Genomic DNA, 16,527 nt, shown 5'->3' with positions numbered 1-16,527 from the left:
CCCATAAGCAATAAACGAGAGGCGCGGGATAAGTTCAGAGAAACACAGTTCCAACTTTCCATGAAGATGAGCGGAAATAATGAGCACACTTACCCATTACCAAACAAGCATACACATGAGTGCACCGCATTTGAGGACATCAAAGAGGTTAGCATAACCAAGCAATGTGGTGCAAGCTTCAGCGAATGATCTCACACCCCCAACAGGCAAGTACACTGGAATCCTTGATAGTTTGTTGTTCCTGGCAAGTCTGGCACGAACATGTTGCTGTGAGAAGGACAGCAACAGTTAATTCGACAATTGTTATCTTCGCGCAGACTTCAGATGCGGAAAATCCGAAATAATAAAACATAGCAACAAAAAAATTGCGAAAACTGAGACCAAAAAAGGACAATTTTCGGATTAGGCGAGGATTATTATTTTGGTACACCAGTTGTGTTACTGCTTCCGTACTAAGGATTTTCAACCGTCTGTTTGCTGTCTGGAAATACGATAAATTCCTGTTCACATTTTAAGTTCCGAGTTATTTTTAATCAACTACAGTGGACTGAAATCTCATGGTACGCTGTTCAATAATACAGCAGTGAAGATAATAATTTAATCGCTGTTGCCTTATCTATTGAATGAGTTTTCCGGATTGACACCACTCAGCTATAGAGAGGAATTTTGAAACAACAGTGTCCGACGCCACAAAAAATGACTTCCAAATCAGTGTTTTAAAGATTGTGAAGAATAATTGGATTTACAGTTTATTTACACAGCTCCACTTTAATGTAAGCAAATATTTGACTCCATTGTTCAGCTCCTCCCTGAATTTCCTCTGTGTCAGTCCATAGATACACGTGTTAGTACAGGTACTCAGAGACGTCAACAGAAATGCACATTGCTGCAGAATATAGACCGGTGTGCTGATATATCTGTCTATGTAGGAATAGTTTTCAACTTGCCAGTTCATAGAATGGACAACATAGGGTATCCAAAATAACACGAAATTTGCTGATACCGCGAACAACAAAATCATTGACTTTCTCCGGTTCTCCAGCTCTGGATCCTTCTGATTCTCGCTGCTGTTCCGGAGTCCCTGGCGAACTCTGTTTGTCGCTATAATGCGTCTGACGGTTGAAGCATTAAACAACAGAATTAAGCAGATTGGTAATAACGGTGTGAAGATACTGTCAAATAACTCGTAGGCTTTCCACACGGGTGACGTAAAATATTCAGCCTTAGGGATGCAGCGCCGTGGATCCACTGCAAAGTAAACTGGAAAAGCCTTGGCACAGCACCCCGCACCTACTGTCATTGTCACCACAGTCGCTGTTCTCTCTGTACAATATCGATTCCGCAATTTCTGACAGCAGATTGCAACGTAGCGATCGAAAGTGAAAGCGACCGTCAACCAAACGGAACAGTCCCTGGCTGTGACGTTCAGGACAAGTATCACAGAACACATCGGGGTTACGAGCAAGACATTCGCAAACAGATAGATATAATTACATTTCTCCAATATCACAACAACGACAACGACCGTCAGATCTGCTGCCGTATGGTCATCAGGTAACGAGTGATGCATTTGGAGAGACCGCATTTCCCACGGGATAGGATCACGATCGCCGTTAAATTAACTGAAATGAAGGATAAAATATGTTAATTTTATCCGCAGCTTAGTCAGTGTGAATTTATTTGTCTGATGTAAATAATAGCCTGGATCGGGCCACTGTCTGGAGATGCCGCCTGCGCTGACAGTGATGGGATGCGGATGGGCGATCAGACTGACACCCCACTGGCGAGGTAAAACTGAGATCTCGTCAGTTTCACGCCCCTGAAGTCAATCCACAGGAAGGGAGGCTGGAGGCTGTGCGCCGACGATTCTGTTGTGGACAGAGGTCGGATACCAGGCCCGTAAGGTGAAAACATCGAACACAGCCCCAACTGTCTTAATGGGGTTGGCCTCGGCGGGTAACGGCAGCGGTAGTGGAGAAATGTGATTCAATTATACATTACATGACGTAGTTGAACTTCTTTAAATGAAGTTACTTTATTGCCTTACCTTTGAAATTGAATTCTTTATTAATTCCATCTGAGAAAAATAAGTCTTAAATGTCTGATTTGATAAAGGGAGATATTTGGAGAGGACGGGGGAAGCGATCTGACCTCACAAGATGTTAAACGGCTTTCAGGGCTATGCAGGCACAGTTAGACAAGGTTAAAATGCTCCGTCACTCTCTGACCGCTCCGCCTCAAGGAACGGTGAAACCAGCGAGGCGTCCCGAATGTGGGAAGCCGCAAGGAGGAAGAGATCAATCGTCCTAACGGGATCTGCGCGGGATCGAAAAGTTGGCGTTGCCGGACAGGCTTGCTCAGTGCAACAATTCTGGGAAATAAACATGTTCATGAAAAATCTTTGAGAATTTGAAAACAATGTCCGGACAGAAAGGTCCACATGATTGGAGATATTTGGTTAGATGTTAACACAGAAACGGGAAAAGAATCACTCAATAAACAGGATGTTTAACGTAAGAGGACACAAATATACTCCCACTCCCTTCAGCTGAAGGTCGTGCTGAAAAGGGCAAAGTCAGCAGTGGGGAGAGGGCTGCAGGCGCTGCTTTGAGCACAAAACTATTCTTGTTTTTAGGAACACAGATAAATGATTGACAGACAGAACTATTAAAATACAAATAATTTTTTTCTTTAGCTTTATTGCTTTTTTTCCGCTATCAGAGAGGACCCAGGAAAACAGGTCATGTTTAGTGATGGAACACCAGATGGCAGTTTCCAAGGTAACACGAAGGAAATATTCAAAAATATAGATTACTCAGAATGACGGTAACATTGGTACGTAATTGGACTGTAATTCTAAAGCGGGTTGAAATGGCATTACCATTTCTTTTCCTGAATTACACGTGTAAATCTTGTATTGCTTTTCGTGTATTGCTTTGCCCCCCTCAATCCTTAAACTACGTGGATTGCGTAGAGACTGTACAATTACAATTCCCTCAGTTCGGCATAACAGCAGAGGAGAACGCACATTCACAAGGACAGAAAAGAAAGCTGGCGATAGTTTCAAGTTCAATAGAGAGCTTCCATGTATCTTTTCTCCGCGGTCCTTCAGTAAATTGTCAAGGCAATTGTGCTGAGACTGCCGAGACAAAAAGTGGATATCACGGCACAGAGCGGACTCATCAGTGCCCAGGCGTCAGCTGGTAAACCACACACTCATCCGCGCCGGTGAGTCCTGGCTGCCTTTGACATGAGGATATGTCGGTAGAGAATCTCACTGACAGTTCGATTTGCAAACATATGTTATGTGTCTGGTATTGGGATATGTTAATAAAAATAAATGAGTAGTTCACGCTTAAATTAATAATAGATTCATGTATATAAATGCATCAAAAACCTCACTCAAATTCTCATGTAAATTAAACCACTGAAGAAACATAAATTACATTTTGAAAACGAATTAATGGCACAGTTTTTTTCTTCCATGTCCACTGCCTGAAATGATAAATTGGTCTGTGCACCTGGATAGCGAGACACTATTAATATACAATGCCGCCAAACGTAATAGAAAGATGGCGACATAGAAATAACAGTCAGTTCCAGGACCTACCAGAAACACCGATTGCTGCAAGTACAGGACAGTAAATTCTGACGATGTTGTAGATTGCCGGAAATCCCATTTTCTACCGGAAATGGCGATCAGTTGTGCAAATCCTTCCCAACTGCTCACATGCACTGTTGCAGCGAGCTCTATACAACAAGCGGAACGACACATAAGCCAATTAGTGCCCTCCTCAGTCAGATTAAAAGAATCCAGTGAACAAACACTTAGTGTCAACTATTTTTACTCGTTGTGTCATTGTGTAACGTTTTGTCTTTGTGTAAACACTTCGAAGGATATTAAAAGGAAATTAATTTAGTTGTTTGTGCAGATTTCAGCGGTGACAGTCAATGGAGTTCTATCTGTTTCACGATGTTTGAAGGGTTAAACACACATTTTTCATTGGATGGTTCAGGTTTGATAAATAAAAGATATCTCCTTCAGTTACCGATCAATCATAACATTGTTAGTATTATCTGGATTCATAGGATGAAGTGAGTTGAATGTCGCAGGTAAAATGTGGTATGAGCCTTCTTCGGAGGGGCACTTTTGTCGTCATCTTTTCTTCCCGTGGCTTTAGCACTGGAGTCCAAAACCACATTTAGTTAAGATTTAAAATAAGTTTCACTGCAATGTACAGTATCATGATATCAACAAGTACAACCAGTCTTAGAACCGACAGAAATGCTCCGCACAGACAACCAGTTATCTGTAATCTGGCTGCAATGTGTACACAGACTGAGAACAGTACATTACAGGACAGAATAAACCCATTCCGTCTTAAAATCGGACCTTCACCATTGAACGACCTGCCAAATCTCTCTGTATCCATGGCTGTTGATGCAGACTTCTCTTATTTTTGATATTTGATTTACCCTGCATTAACTTTATAAATATTTCTTTGCTTCTAATTCTACCTTTAATTCTGCCACGTCATTTCCTATCCAAGCAAATCTTTCTACTACAATCAGTAATCTTCTCTTGTGCCTACATCGATCAGGGTCTCAGGAGGAGTGTTTTCCTCTCTTGTTTGCTTGTTGAACAATGTTCATGACATTATAAAGTCATCGAGCTAATTATTCAAAATACTGCGATTCCAGACACACAAAATGCAAATATAAAATGATGATGAATTTTCCTCGCCGTTTACACCACGTTTATGCTCTCTGTGAAACTACTTCATTCATTCTCTGCGCGGACTGTCCCTCATAGATGATTTATCGTCACCGATTCTCTGACATGCCAAATCTCGGTTCATTTGTTCGAAACATTTCCCTCATATTTTGTAATCATTGCTGATTCAAAATGTATTTTCTATTTAAATAGCATTGAAATGTGTTTCTCCATTTTTTTCTGGCTTCCTATTGTATTCGCGTGCACGTCAGCCACGGTTTGCATTGCTTCATCAGCACCATTCATGAAAACAGTGATGGACATACTGGAGATCTCAGCAGTGATATTATGCTTTCACCAATCTTCCCTTGCACTTTGGGCAGGATATGCTGCACTGGGAAATAATGACATTGGTAAATTAGGTTAAATACATGAACAATTTGGCGACGATGTCTTGACAGTGTTCGGGACATGGTCTGCATCTCGGTTGGATCGATACCATCTCTTTGTGTACTTCGAAGAGGGTGAATGAACATATATTGTTTTATTCGGAAAGCTGTGTGTGGATTTCTACTCCACCTTTCTGGCTGCCTTTCTTTTTAATCATTTGATTAAACCAGTTCCCCTCCGGCTTTTGGCAACTCAATGTCACACCAATGATAATCCAGCGAACCTACTCTGGCACAATCTGTACCTCACTGATGCGTTTAAGATCTGACAATTTCCAATTCAAACTCGGCTTCCAGTACTGCAATAGCATCCACTGTTTTTGAACATTTTGTTTTCTTCCATAATCGAAGACCACCTCTCGCGGTTTCTCTGAGCTGACGTATTTCAGTGCTTTCTACTCTGACTGCATGTTTCTACTTTTCCGTTTTTTATTCACGCTTCGTAACTATGTCGTTAATCTATCAGAATATATCAACTATAATCCAGAATAGAATACAGGGAACCTCGTAACTGCACAGCCACCTAAACATGTCAACCGTTAAATCTCAGTTCAGCGTTATGTTCCATTCGGGACCAAGATGCCTTCAAAGTCTTCATAATCCCCCCACAATAAAATACATAACCGAAGATCTTTCCACATTTTTCTCTATATTCCATGTTTTGCTCATTCTATTAGCCTGAGTCTGTCCCGTTAAGAACTGTCTTCCGCGTCCTGGCAGTTACGTTTGCCGCTCATCCTTAACAATAGCAATGACTTTTTAACTTATGCCTCGGCACACGTGACGCATCGGTGGAATGCGATACTCTTAACCGAGAAAGACAGTTAAGGCAGGTAATGACTGGTCTGTCGGTGTACATTCAGTGGCAAGAAAGCTAATGAAAAAAAATATGACTGAGCAGATAAATCCACATTTGGAAAGGCAGGGATTAATCAGTTACATTAATGGTTCTGTTTTCTCAAGATCTCGGCTGAAGCCCCTCCGTGCTAATCACAATATCCCTTCTCTCTCTACCTGTTCAACTGCATCATTAAAACTTCAGTTTTTTCACATTGCAAGATCATCTTCTCCGCCTTCTAACACTTGGTCTGTAGCCCTGCCGTAAGAGAATGAAGGAGAATTATGAGGAACTAAATACAGTCAAATGCTGGGCTGAATACAGGGGATGCAATGGCCGGAGGGTTATTGATAAATGACAGAATAGGGAGTCCAAACCAAGCTGAAAAACAAAAAGAAACTACAGAGCTGTGTGAAGCAAACGTTTAGCCAGTACATGGAAAACTATAAATATTTCTTAGGAAAGCATAGCGACACTAAGGTTCCGAATACAGAGGAGATAGTACCGCCGTAATTCGTCAGGATGTTGAATAGGGTGACGTATTTCGCTCATCAATGGAAATTGGATAAGATAAGTACATTGCTTTGGAGTGGAGGACAATGAGGGGAAACATAATAAATATATACTTAGTTATGAGTCACACCGGTAGAGCATAGAGTCCGAAACGTTCCCCCATAGCGGAGGTGTATAAAGAATAAAATATATATGCTTCGAGTGAGGGGATCTGAGGAAGGACCTTCCTACCCACTGCGTATAAAAAAATCTGGATCACAGCGCCTGAGTGAATAGTGGAGGCAGACCATCAGGGCATTTAAGAAGTATCTAGGCGAAAACTTCAATCACAGAAACATTGAAGGCTTCGAGCCAAGTGTTGGTAAATGATTCAGTGTAGATGGGTACGATGATCAGCATGAACATGAGTGGCCGAAGGGCTGATGTCAGTGTTGTATGAGCCTAAGAACATTGCAGAAAACCAGATAGCTAGAAATCTGAAATAAAACCAGTAAATTCCGTAAAACACAGCAGGTCAATCATCATCTGTGGAAAAATGAAACAGTCACCACTGCAAATTTCGCCATGACTGCAAATTCAATCATGTTTCGGACATCAGCAAATAGGACATTAAATCATGCTTATAAATGTCCTTCCCCATAACACGTAGTTGGGTCCTAATGGACTCTCACCACCAGCCGGTCCTCCAACTCAATAAGTATCTGAATAGCAAAAGACTATAATCCAGGTGCCAGATTTTGTAGCGTTTTGGAGTGGCCATTATTAGAATGTGCCAGTGTTAGACTGGGAAGCTGAGGCTTTAGTTCAAGAGGCTTCGGTGAGAAGAGTGGGGGGCTTAGGAGTTGGTGACTTGGAGCAAGAGCGAGAGAATAGAAAATAAGTGAGTCTCCTTGCATGTGAGTTTCACTTGCAGGAATATGAGAGGTATGTCAGCTAATTGTTAGTTAATAGGTAATTGGCTAATTATCAGCAGCTAATATAAAGAGGTTAAGATCAAGTGGAGGGGCCACTTTGGAGCAGTCATATTGAGAGGGGGTGCCGTCCAGTCAAAGTGTTGCTGCTTGTCTCAGTGTGGGCTTTGGTGAGTGCAAACTTCAGTGAGGAGAGCGAGCAACACTAAGCTAAGGTGGGGGCAGCTGCTTATTCTTTTTTACTGTCTCTTTATTTTCCCTCAAAGCTTTTTATTCATGACAGGTGAGCTCAGACCCGTGTCATGCTCCTTCCTACGCAATGTGGGAACTCGGGAAAGCTGCCAGTGTCCCTGATGACGACATGTGCAGGAATTGCGTCGAGCTGCAGCTCCTGACAGACCGCAGGACGGCGTTGGTGCTGTGCATGGATTCACTTCAGAGCATCCGCGATGCTGAGAATGTTAAGAATGTTCTAGGCACCGTGAGTGGCTCTGCTGCACAGGACAGCAGGAAAAAGAGTGGCAGAGCTGTACTGGTACGAGATTCCATGGTAAGTGGAATAGACAGGAGACTCTCTGGCTTCAATAGGGACTGCTGGTTGGCGTGTTGCCTCTCAGGTACAAGGGTCAAGAATTGTGGAAGTGGAGGGTGAACATCCAATTGTCGTGGTGCAAGTAGGTACCAAGGATATCGGGAAAAATCTGGATGATATCCTACAAGCTGAATTTAGGGACCTAGTAGATAGATTGAAAAGTGTAACCTCAAAGCTAATAATCTCAGGAGAGCTACCTGTGCCGCGTGCTCGTCAGAGTAAGAATAAAACCATAGTTAGGATTAGTATGTGCCTTGAGCAGTGGTGAAGAAGGGAGGGATGGATTTAGATGCATAGGGCATTTGGACTGGTTCTGGGGCAGCTGGAGCAAGTACAAACTGACCAGGTATCGATGTCCCAGGGGGATTGTTTGCTATTGCTGTTGGTTAGAGTTTAAACTAATATGGCAGGGGGAAGGGAATGCATACAGAAATACAGAGGGAAGCAAAGCAGAGACCAGAGCAAAAATTGGAAAATAAGAATGGAAGACTGGAGAACATAAATATCAAATGCAAAGGACCAAGGGTTACAAAGTTCCAAAAGGATAATTAGTGTAAGGGCACTTCATCTGAAAGCCGTGGTATACAAAACACGGTCAGTGAACTTTTAGCACGAATCAGTACAAAGGTGTATGATTCAGTGATCATTTCAGAAACGTGTTAGCAGGAAGGAAATTAAATATCCAAGGGTCTCAGGTAATACTGAAGGATAGGAAGGAAGGTAAGGGACCTGGGGTAGCTCTTAATTAAGAATGAAGTCAGGGCGATTATGGGAGATGATATTATATCCAAGGAGCAGAATATTCAGTCCATCTGGGTAGAGATTAAGAATAGTGAAGAGATAAAAATACAGATGGGAGTTGTCTATAGGCCACCGATTAATAACATTACAGTGGCACAGGCAATAAGCCAAGAAATATCTGAAGCATGGAAGAATGGAACGGCAGTTGTCATGGGGAATTTAACTTCGACATAGAATGGGTGAATCAAGTTGGTCGAGGCAATCTTGAGGAAGACGTCACAGAATGCAACCTGATGTCTTTCTTGAACAGCATTTTGCGTTGTACTGAGTATGTGGAGAGTCTGCGGAGAGATATGGATAGGCTAACTGAGTGGGCAAGGGTCTGGCAGATGGAGTACAATGTTGGTAAATGCGAGGTCGTCCAGCTTGGAAGGAAAAATAGAAGATCAGATTATTATTTAAACAGTGAAGTATTGCAACAGTGTGCTGTGCAGAAGGACTCGGGGGTGTTTGTGCAGGAATCGCAAACGGCTGGTTTGCAGCTGCAACAGGATATCAAAAAGGCAAATGGAGTGTTTGCCTTTATTGCCAGAAGGATTGAATTTAAAACGGAGATTATGTTGCATCTGTGCAGGCAACTGGTGAGGCCGCAGCCGGAGTAACGCGTGCGGCTCTGGTGTCCTTACTTGAGTAAAGATATACTGACTTTGGAGGCGGTGCAGAGGAGTTTCACCAGGTTGATTCTGGAGATGAGGGAGGTTAGCCTATGAGGAGAGATTGAGCCGCCTGTGGCTACACTCGCTGGAATTCAGAAGAATGAGAGGGGATATGAGAGAAACAAACTAATTATGAAAGGGATCAATAAGAGAAAGGCAGGAAGGTGTTTCCACTGGTAGGTGAGACTGGAACTAGGTGACATCGCCTCAAGATTCGGGGAAATAGATTTAAGACGGAGATGGGGAATCACTGCTTTTACCAGAGAATAGTGAATCTGTGTAATTCTCTGCACAGGGAAGCAGTGCAGGTTATCTCATTAAATATATTTAAGACACTGTTAGATAGATTTTTGCATAGTCGGGGAATTGATGGTTTATGGGGAAAAGGCAGGTAGGGGATATGAGTCCACGGCCTCATCAGTTGTGATCTTTTTGAACGGCTGAGCAGGCTCGACTCTCCAGATGGCCGACTCCTGCTCCTAATTGTAACGTTCTTGTGTATTTCGAATCTTTTGATTCGAAACATGACTTGCAATTCTAATTACAGTTGGAAACAGGAAAACCACCTTCCCGTCGGGGAATTGAACCCCGGCCTCCTGCGTGACAGGCGGGGATACTGACCACTGTACTAACGAGGATCCGATGGAAGTTTGTGATATGGCACTCGGTTGTTATGGTCCAGGAGTGTTCACAGGGACCCCCGATGTTTGTTCATTGACTGTAAAACTGGCGACTTCTGGCACCCGCTTCTCACTGTGTGACTGGAGGGATCTCGGGTTTCTCTACCGATATAGTCACTTGTTGTGTTCAGTGACATCCGGAGGTGGGGTTCCTATTCGGATCTGATTGCGTGTTGGTTTGAGGAACATTCATAATCAGGATTTATTTTCTCAGCAACTAATGCTGGAAATGATTTGTAATTCATCAACTTATACAGCACGTTATTGATTACAACCAGCCTCCGGAGAGAATGGAGGAGGGGGAGATCTTCCTATGATCGTTGTCAGTACTGCCCGTCTCTGCCTGTCATCCACCTGTGATTGAGACTCAGTTTTTCAATTTCCATTACTACAGTCTGCCCCGCTGGATCGGGCCCACAGTCCTGTTCTTCACAACACGTCACACAGAATAAATCATAACCTGAGTCTAACTGTCACACTAACTCACTTGGTCTCACACTGTCAGGGGCTTTCCCTTTGTTTGACCTACCCTTTTCCCCCCACTTCCTCTGCTACAGAAAACTTACTTGTTTTCTCTCCTTCCCAGTTCTGATCCGGCCATCCACCTGAAACTTCAATGTTTTCTTTCCACGGGTGCTTCTAGTCCTGCTCCATGTTTCCTGCATTTTCTGATTTAATACAACAGCACGGCTTGAAACAGCGGAGGATAGTTAACGCTTGGGTATGGCTGTGCACGATGAGGACCATGTTTTCACCTGAAAGAAACTTGCACAAAACTCGTAAATGTATTGAATAAAAATAAACTCTCAATATAAATGCGGTGGGTTTATTTGTATTTAGGTGTGATGTGACAGCTTCTTGTCATCTAATGCACTGATGGAGAACGGTTGATGCCAACAAGGGAAGTAGCAGAGGATGGTTTCGATCCATCGACCTGTGGATTATGGGCCCAGCACGCTTCCGCTGCGCCACTCTGCTGCTGAGTGGGAATGCGCTCGCTGTGCTGTGAGTGTTGTTTATTCTACACTTTTTTGTCGATTTTTTCTGTGATTTCGCACCGTCCGCTTGCTCGCTTTTTCTTTCTTTGACTCTGGTGGCGCTTCCTGTTCCTCTCTCCGCATTCCCTTCCTTGTTTCCAACCATCTGTCCCATCTGGTTATTATCTCTGTGCCGTTTGTGCTCTCTCCAAGTTCTCGCACCTCGTTCCCAATATTTCACAGGTGAAACAGTATTCACATTATAAGGGGTACAATTAATTCCCCTTGAAGGGTTTGTACAACTTACAATGCCTTGATCCACACCCGGGGTTCGTTTTATCCGATCCCAAGGTCACATTAACTTCCCAATCCTGTCACTGTGATTGAATAAATGTCAGAATTCCTTCAGTGCTGAAGAACCAGCAGCTCACTTTGTTTCTTTGTGAAAATTAACTCGCAACATTAAAGCACAATAGATGCTGATTTTGGTTTCCGCATTGCAAGTGCTTGCATCAAATGCAAAACTCCGTCTCTCGGGATTTAGTGATTGGCGAATAAACTGTTGCTACAATCTTCAAATCAAATGGCCGTTGAGGGCAGTGAGAGATGAGGTGTGTTGGGGTGCCGCAGGGCCCAGTGCACTGAGCTGGCAGCAAAGTGACGATGGTCACAAGCTGTTCTCTCGAGCTGATGCTCGCCCACTGCACACCTGGTGTGCTGACCTCTGCGATATCCCAAGTGTGGTGATGAGGCGGACAGTGTTCGTGATTTCTCCTGATCTTCTGTCAAACGAGATTTACATTCAACTTGTTCTGAACTTATCCTACGCCTCTATTTAGTTGTTTGTTGTAACAGAGACGTCCCACGGACAACTGACCGTCTTCGGCCGAGTCCACTAGTCGATAAAACAGACTGATCCCAATACTGTGTGTAGGTGGCATGGGATTAAAACATAAAATCGGTGTGTGAAATAAGAACGTCAGAACGTAATAGATTGAAGCAGGAGTGGGCCATCTGGCCCGTCGAGCCTTCCTCGCCATTCAATGAGATCATGGCTGATCTGGTCTTGGACTCAGATCTACCTACATGCCTTTTACCCCATAACGTTTAATTCCCCTACGATGCAAAAATCTATGTAACTGTGTCTTAAGTATATTTCATGAGGTTGCCACCCACTGCTTCCCTGGGCAGAGAACTCCACAGATTCAACATTCTCTGGGAAAAGCAATTTCTCCTCCCCTCTGTCCCAAATCTATTCCCCTGAATCTTGACGCTATGTCCCCTAGTTCCCCCGCACTCCGTGTACTTCTGGCGCTCTTCACTTGCCTGCTATTGCCTCCGCCTCTTCAAAGGACTTTTCAGTGTGCAGTTCCTTTGTCCGTTCAGAACCCAGATCTGGGCTCTTCTCCGCCGAATGCTGATCCGACCCTGCCCGCCCCAGCACTTCACTCCGCAGAAGGGGACGGTGAATTATCCCTGGGAATGCTACGTGTTTGGAAGTCTAGTGTCGGTATTCATTCCAGGCTCGGACTGAGAGAATGTCCCTTCAATGTTTAAAAGTCTCGTCACCAACGTGGAGATGCCGAGGATTGAACCCGGGCCTTCATAAATGCAAAGCATGCGCTCTCCCACTGAGCTACATCCCCGTCTACATGTTTGTGCGTAAGCTACTTTCTGAGTCTCCTCCGCTGAGCATAAAGCTTAGACATTGACAGCTAGAAAACTACTCGGCACGTCGAGCCTGTTCCGCCCTTCAATCCGATCATGGCTGATCACCTAACGTTAGTCCCTTGTTCCTGATCACTTCCCACACTCGTTGATGCCTATTTTGATTTAAATCAGTCTGAACCCTCCCTGATCTATTCACCTGTTTGGGAGAGACTGCGCGAGTGAGAAGAAGGGCAGTTTCTATCCGGAGGTCACACACTTTGACTTGTATACTTTAAATCAAGAGCAAAATCAAACTTCTTTTCTTAAGATCGTCTATTTTAGCTAAAAACTTTGAGGTGTATGCGATTTAAGCAAATATTTCACCAAACATGTGAATGCACGTCGGTCCCAGATAGAACGAGGAAATGGTGCAAATACTGATTCGTGCAGAGAGATTCGAAGTAAATCATTCATTCTGGTAACCTTTCCTCAGATCGGGGCAGACTCAGACAGAATGACCAAGTACCTCCAAAACAAGGACAATTAACATTGCACCCAGCAGTCGGGATACCAGAAACTATCGGGATAATCTAAAGTTGTTGTTGTTTATTTAATTGTCGATTGGAAGTGGAATATCGGGGCTTCTTGTTTCGGGAAATTACAGTGAGAGCTCGCAGTTATCTCAGTCAGTCAGCGACCCACCGCCAGAGGGCACCGAGGGGTTGGGACCACTGTGACAGTGACCTGCTGCCAGAGGGCACCGAGGGGCTGGGACCTCTGTGACAGTGACCTGCTGCCAGAGGGCACCAAGGGGCTGCGCCCTGCTTACCAGTCGCACAATAATTCATGAAACAGCAAACATCAGTGACTTTGGTGCTTTGCAAGAGGAATTGAATCCATGTTCCATGATTTGTGTGTTGATTTGATCACAAAATGAATATAAGGCAAGACATGTGCTGGGGCTATTGTGATTTCTGTATTCGTGTTTTGCTTTTCGTGAATGAACTGTGTATTTTTTTTTGAAAGTCAAAACAGCAGGAAGCGCAGTGTTACCCAGAGGACTGTGACAGACACAGCAAAAGCTACCGGATCGCCAGCATCTCTGGGTGCGCTGGAAACACCAGCTGTTGGGTTAACAGCCGCAGGAGCTGACCGATTGCGCCAAAGAGATAACGTGAAGGAAGGGGGAATAAATGGTCTGTTCCCGGGTTGAGAGGCGATGACCAGGTTCCGGTGCTGGAACCCGGCTTTTCGCAATCTGCAGTAATGATTTGGATGGGGGGTCAAGAACAATATAAAACAGAAAATGCCGGGAACACGTAGTCGGCAGGATTCGAACCTACGCGGGGAAACCCCAATGGATTTCTAGTCCATCGCCTTAACCACTCGGCCACGACTACCTCGATCCCCACAAGTGGGAAGAGAAAAGAACATTTCCTGCGACGTGATCAGTGTGTCGCGGGACGGACGGAGTCAGATAAGCAGGACTGATCCTGAACTAAAACAGAACCCGCTAGATTACTCAGCAGGTCAGGCAGCGTCTGCGGAGGGAGAAACGGTGTTAACGTTTCAAAGTGATGACCCTTCACGCTGAACTCCGGGCGGGCAGTTGGACGGAGAGAGTCTCACTCAGAGCGGGACAGGGTTTACTCATCCCGCCATCGATAAGAGCATTCAGTTGTTAACGAAAGGCTGGTGTTTCGAACCCAACCAGGTCCTGGGCCGCTTCAGAGGGCAGTCACCAGGCTACCACATCGATGTGGGCTGGAGTCACATGCAGACCAGAGCGGGTGAAGTCGGCGGGTTATCTCCCCCCAGCACCCGGGAGTCAGCCGGATGGAGAGACTGAGGGTAAGAAAAGTTCTGGGTGGCACATCAGAGGGGGGACGTGACTGTACCGGGATGTGTGCAGTGGAAATTCACTGGGATGTCGCCTGGACAGTGGCGTTCACACTAAACGAGACGGACTCTGCTGCCTTTGTTTTCCTTCCAACGTAGGAAGCTGAGGGAGGACCTGTTTGAGGTACACAAATTGTCCGGGTCATATAAAGGTGTATAATAGGAAATGTTTCCACACAGCAGAGGTACCGAAACTAGACGGCACAGGCTTCGTCCCGGAAGTGAGGCGATGCAGGTAGAGAGTCTACGCAAGGTCAGTAGACACACAATAAAGTGGGTACATGAAGAAGTGTGGAGGGGCAGACGGACCCTGGAGAACATGTGGACGGATCCCTGAAGGTAGCAGGATAGCAGGGATCTCTGCTGTAGCTGTATAAAGAGAAGTTGGACCACAACTGGAGCACCGTGTACAGTCCTGATCACCACCCCACAGAGATATACAGACACACCGACATCCGAATTAGGAGCAGGAGTCCCCACCCATCCGCGCAAGCGAACACCTCCATTCAGTCAAATGAGCCATGAGTTCATTAGATCTACAACTCCACATTCCCATGTACCCGCAGTAACCTGTCACCTCCATCATCAGCAAGTAACTGTCTACCTTTGCATGAAATATACTCAAATCTCGGTTCTCATCTCCTTTAGAGAAAGTGTGTTCCGTAGACTCAGGAACGACTGAGGAAATCACCTTCATTGAATGACGCATACTTAAAATGGTCTCGAGAGTTTTCGATTCTCTCACATGTGGGCACCTTCGCTCCGCTTCTGCCCTTTGACTACTCCAAAGCATTCGATATGTATTAACAAAGTAACTTATCGATCTTCGGAGCTCCAGTTCTGTTGGACCCAGAACAACCCTCACATTCCAACTCACAACCTCACACAGTGCTGCCCAGAACAATACACAGTCAGTTCATTACAGACCTGACCGACACTATCACACAGTGTCAAGCTGGAAGCTACGTTGTCTATCAATAGCTCAGCGTTCTATCAATAAGATTATGTTCTGATAGATATTGGTGCAGGGATGTCCTGGGTAGTCGGAACATCTTCCCCTTTACAGTGTGGGAAAACTAGGACAGCAAAGAGTAGGATAGTGGTTAGAGATTTAGAGGGGATCTGCGGAGTATTTACATTCACGCAGAAGGGGATTGGAATCTGGTACGTCATTAAACATTGAACATTCATCCAGAGGAGAAAATGAATGGCTAAGGCTTAGAAGGTAACCAACCGAGTGATTTTCACTGGGATTAGTGCAGATGGATAATCAATGGTCTGCATGAACATGATGGGAAGAACTGTGCGTTTCTGAGCTGCATTACTCCCTGATTCTCGATGAGCAGCTCAATCATAATCAGCATCATTCAAGCTGGAAATGTGTGTATCAGTTTAAGTGTCAACCAGTAGTAGCTAAATATAGTTATGTTTAATAAAGTTTGAGCAATAAATGTAGATAATTATATGAAGCGAGTGAATACCAGAATTATGGAACAACAGGCAAGAAATAGAATGAACCCCACACTCTCACAATCTACCAGACACTGACAGGTACACAATGAACCCCACACTCTCACACTGTGCCAGAGACTGACAAGTACAGAATGAATCCCACATTCTCACACTGTACCAGAGACTGACAAGTACTGAATGAACTCCACACTCTCACACTGTACCAGGGACCGACAGGATCAGAATCAACCCACACTCTCACAACGTACAATCAGCTGGTACGTTCTATATGAATCTGGATGAATTTCTCTCTCTCTCTCTCTCTTTATTTCTCTCTCACTTTCACTGTCTCTCACACAGAAACATGCACACATGCACGCGCGAACACACACACA

The 16,527-nt window shown here is 44.5% G+C and overlaps 2 non-coding genes across 2 annotated transcripts; both read right to left on the bottom strand.

Annotated features, from left to right (window-relative positions):
- Positions 1-10,040: 10,040 nt before the first annotated feature.
- On the bottom strand, positions 10,041-10,112 carry trnad-guc (transfer RNA aspartic acid (anticodon GUC)). Its single transcript has one exon. It is a non-coding gene; the product is annotated as a tRNA-Asp (tRNA).
- A 3,987-nt stretch (positions 10,113-14,099) lies between these two features.
- trnas-aga (transfer RNA serine (anticodon AGA)) lies at positions 14,100-14,181 on the bottom strand. Its single transcript has one exon. It is a non-coding gene; the product is annotated as a tRNA-Ser (tRNA).
- Positions 14,182-16,527: the final 2,346 nt, after the last annotated feature.

The sequence above is a fragment of the Pristis pectinata genome, chromosome 45 (genome assembly GCF_009764475.1).
Source record: "Pristis pectinata isolate sPriPec2 chromosome 45, sPriPec2.1.pri, whole genome shotgun sequence".
NCBI lineage: Eukaryota > Metazoa > Chordata > Chondrichthyes > Rhinopristiformes > Pristidae > Pristis > Pristis pectinata.
The sequence above is the reverse complement of the archived record's forward strand: the minus strand, read 5'-3'. Positions and strand labels throughout refer to the sequence as shown.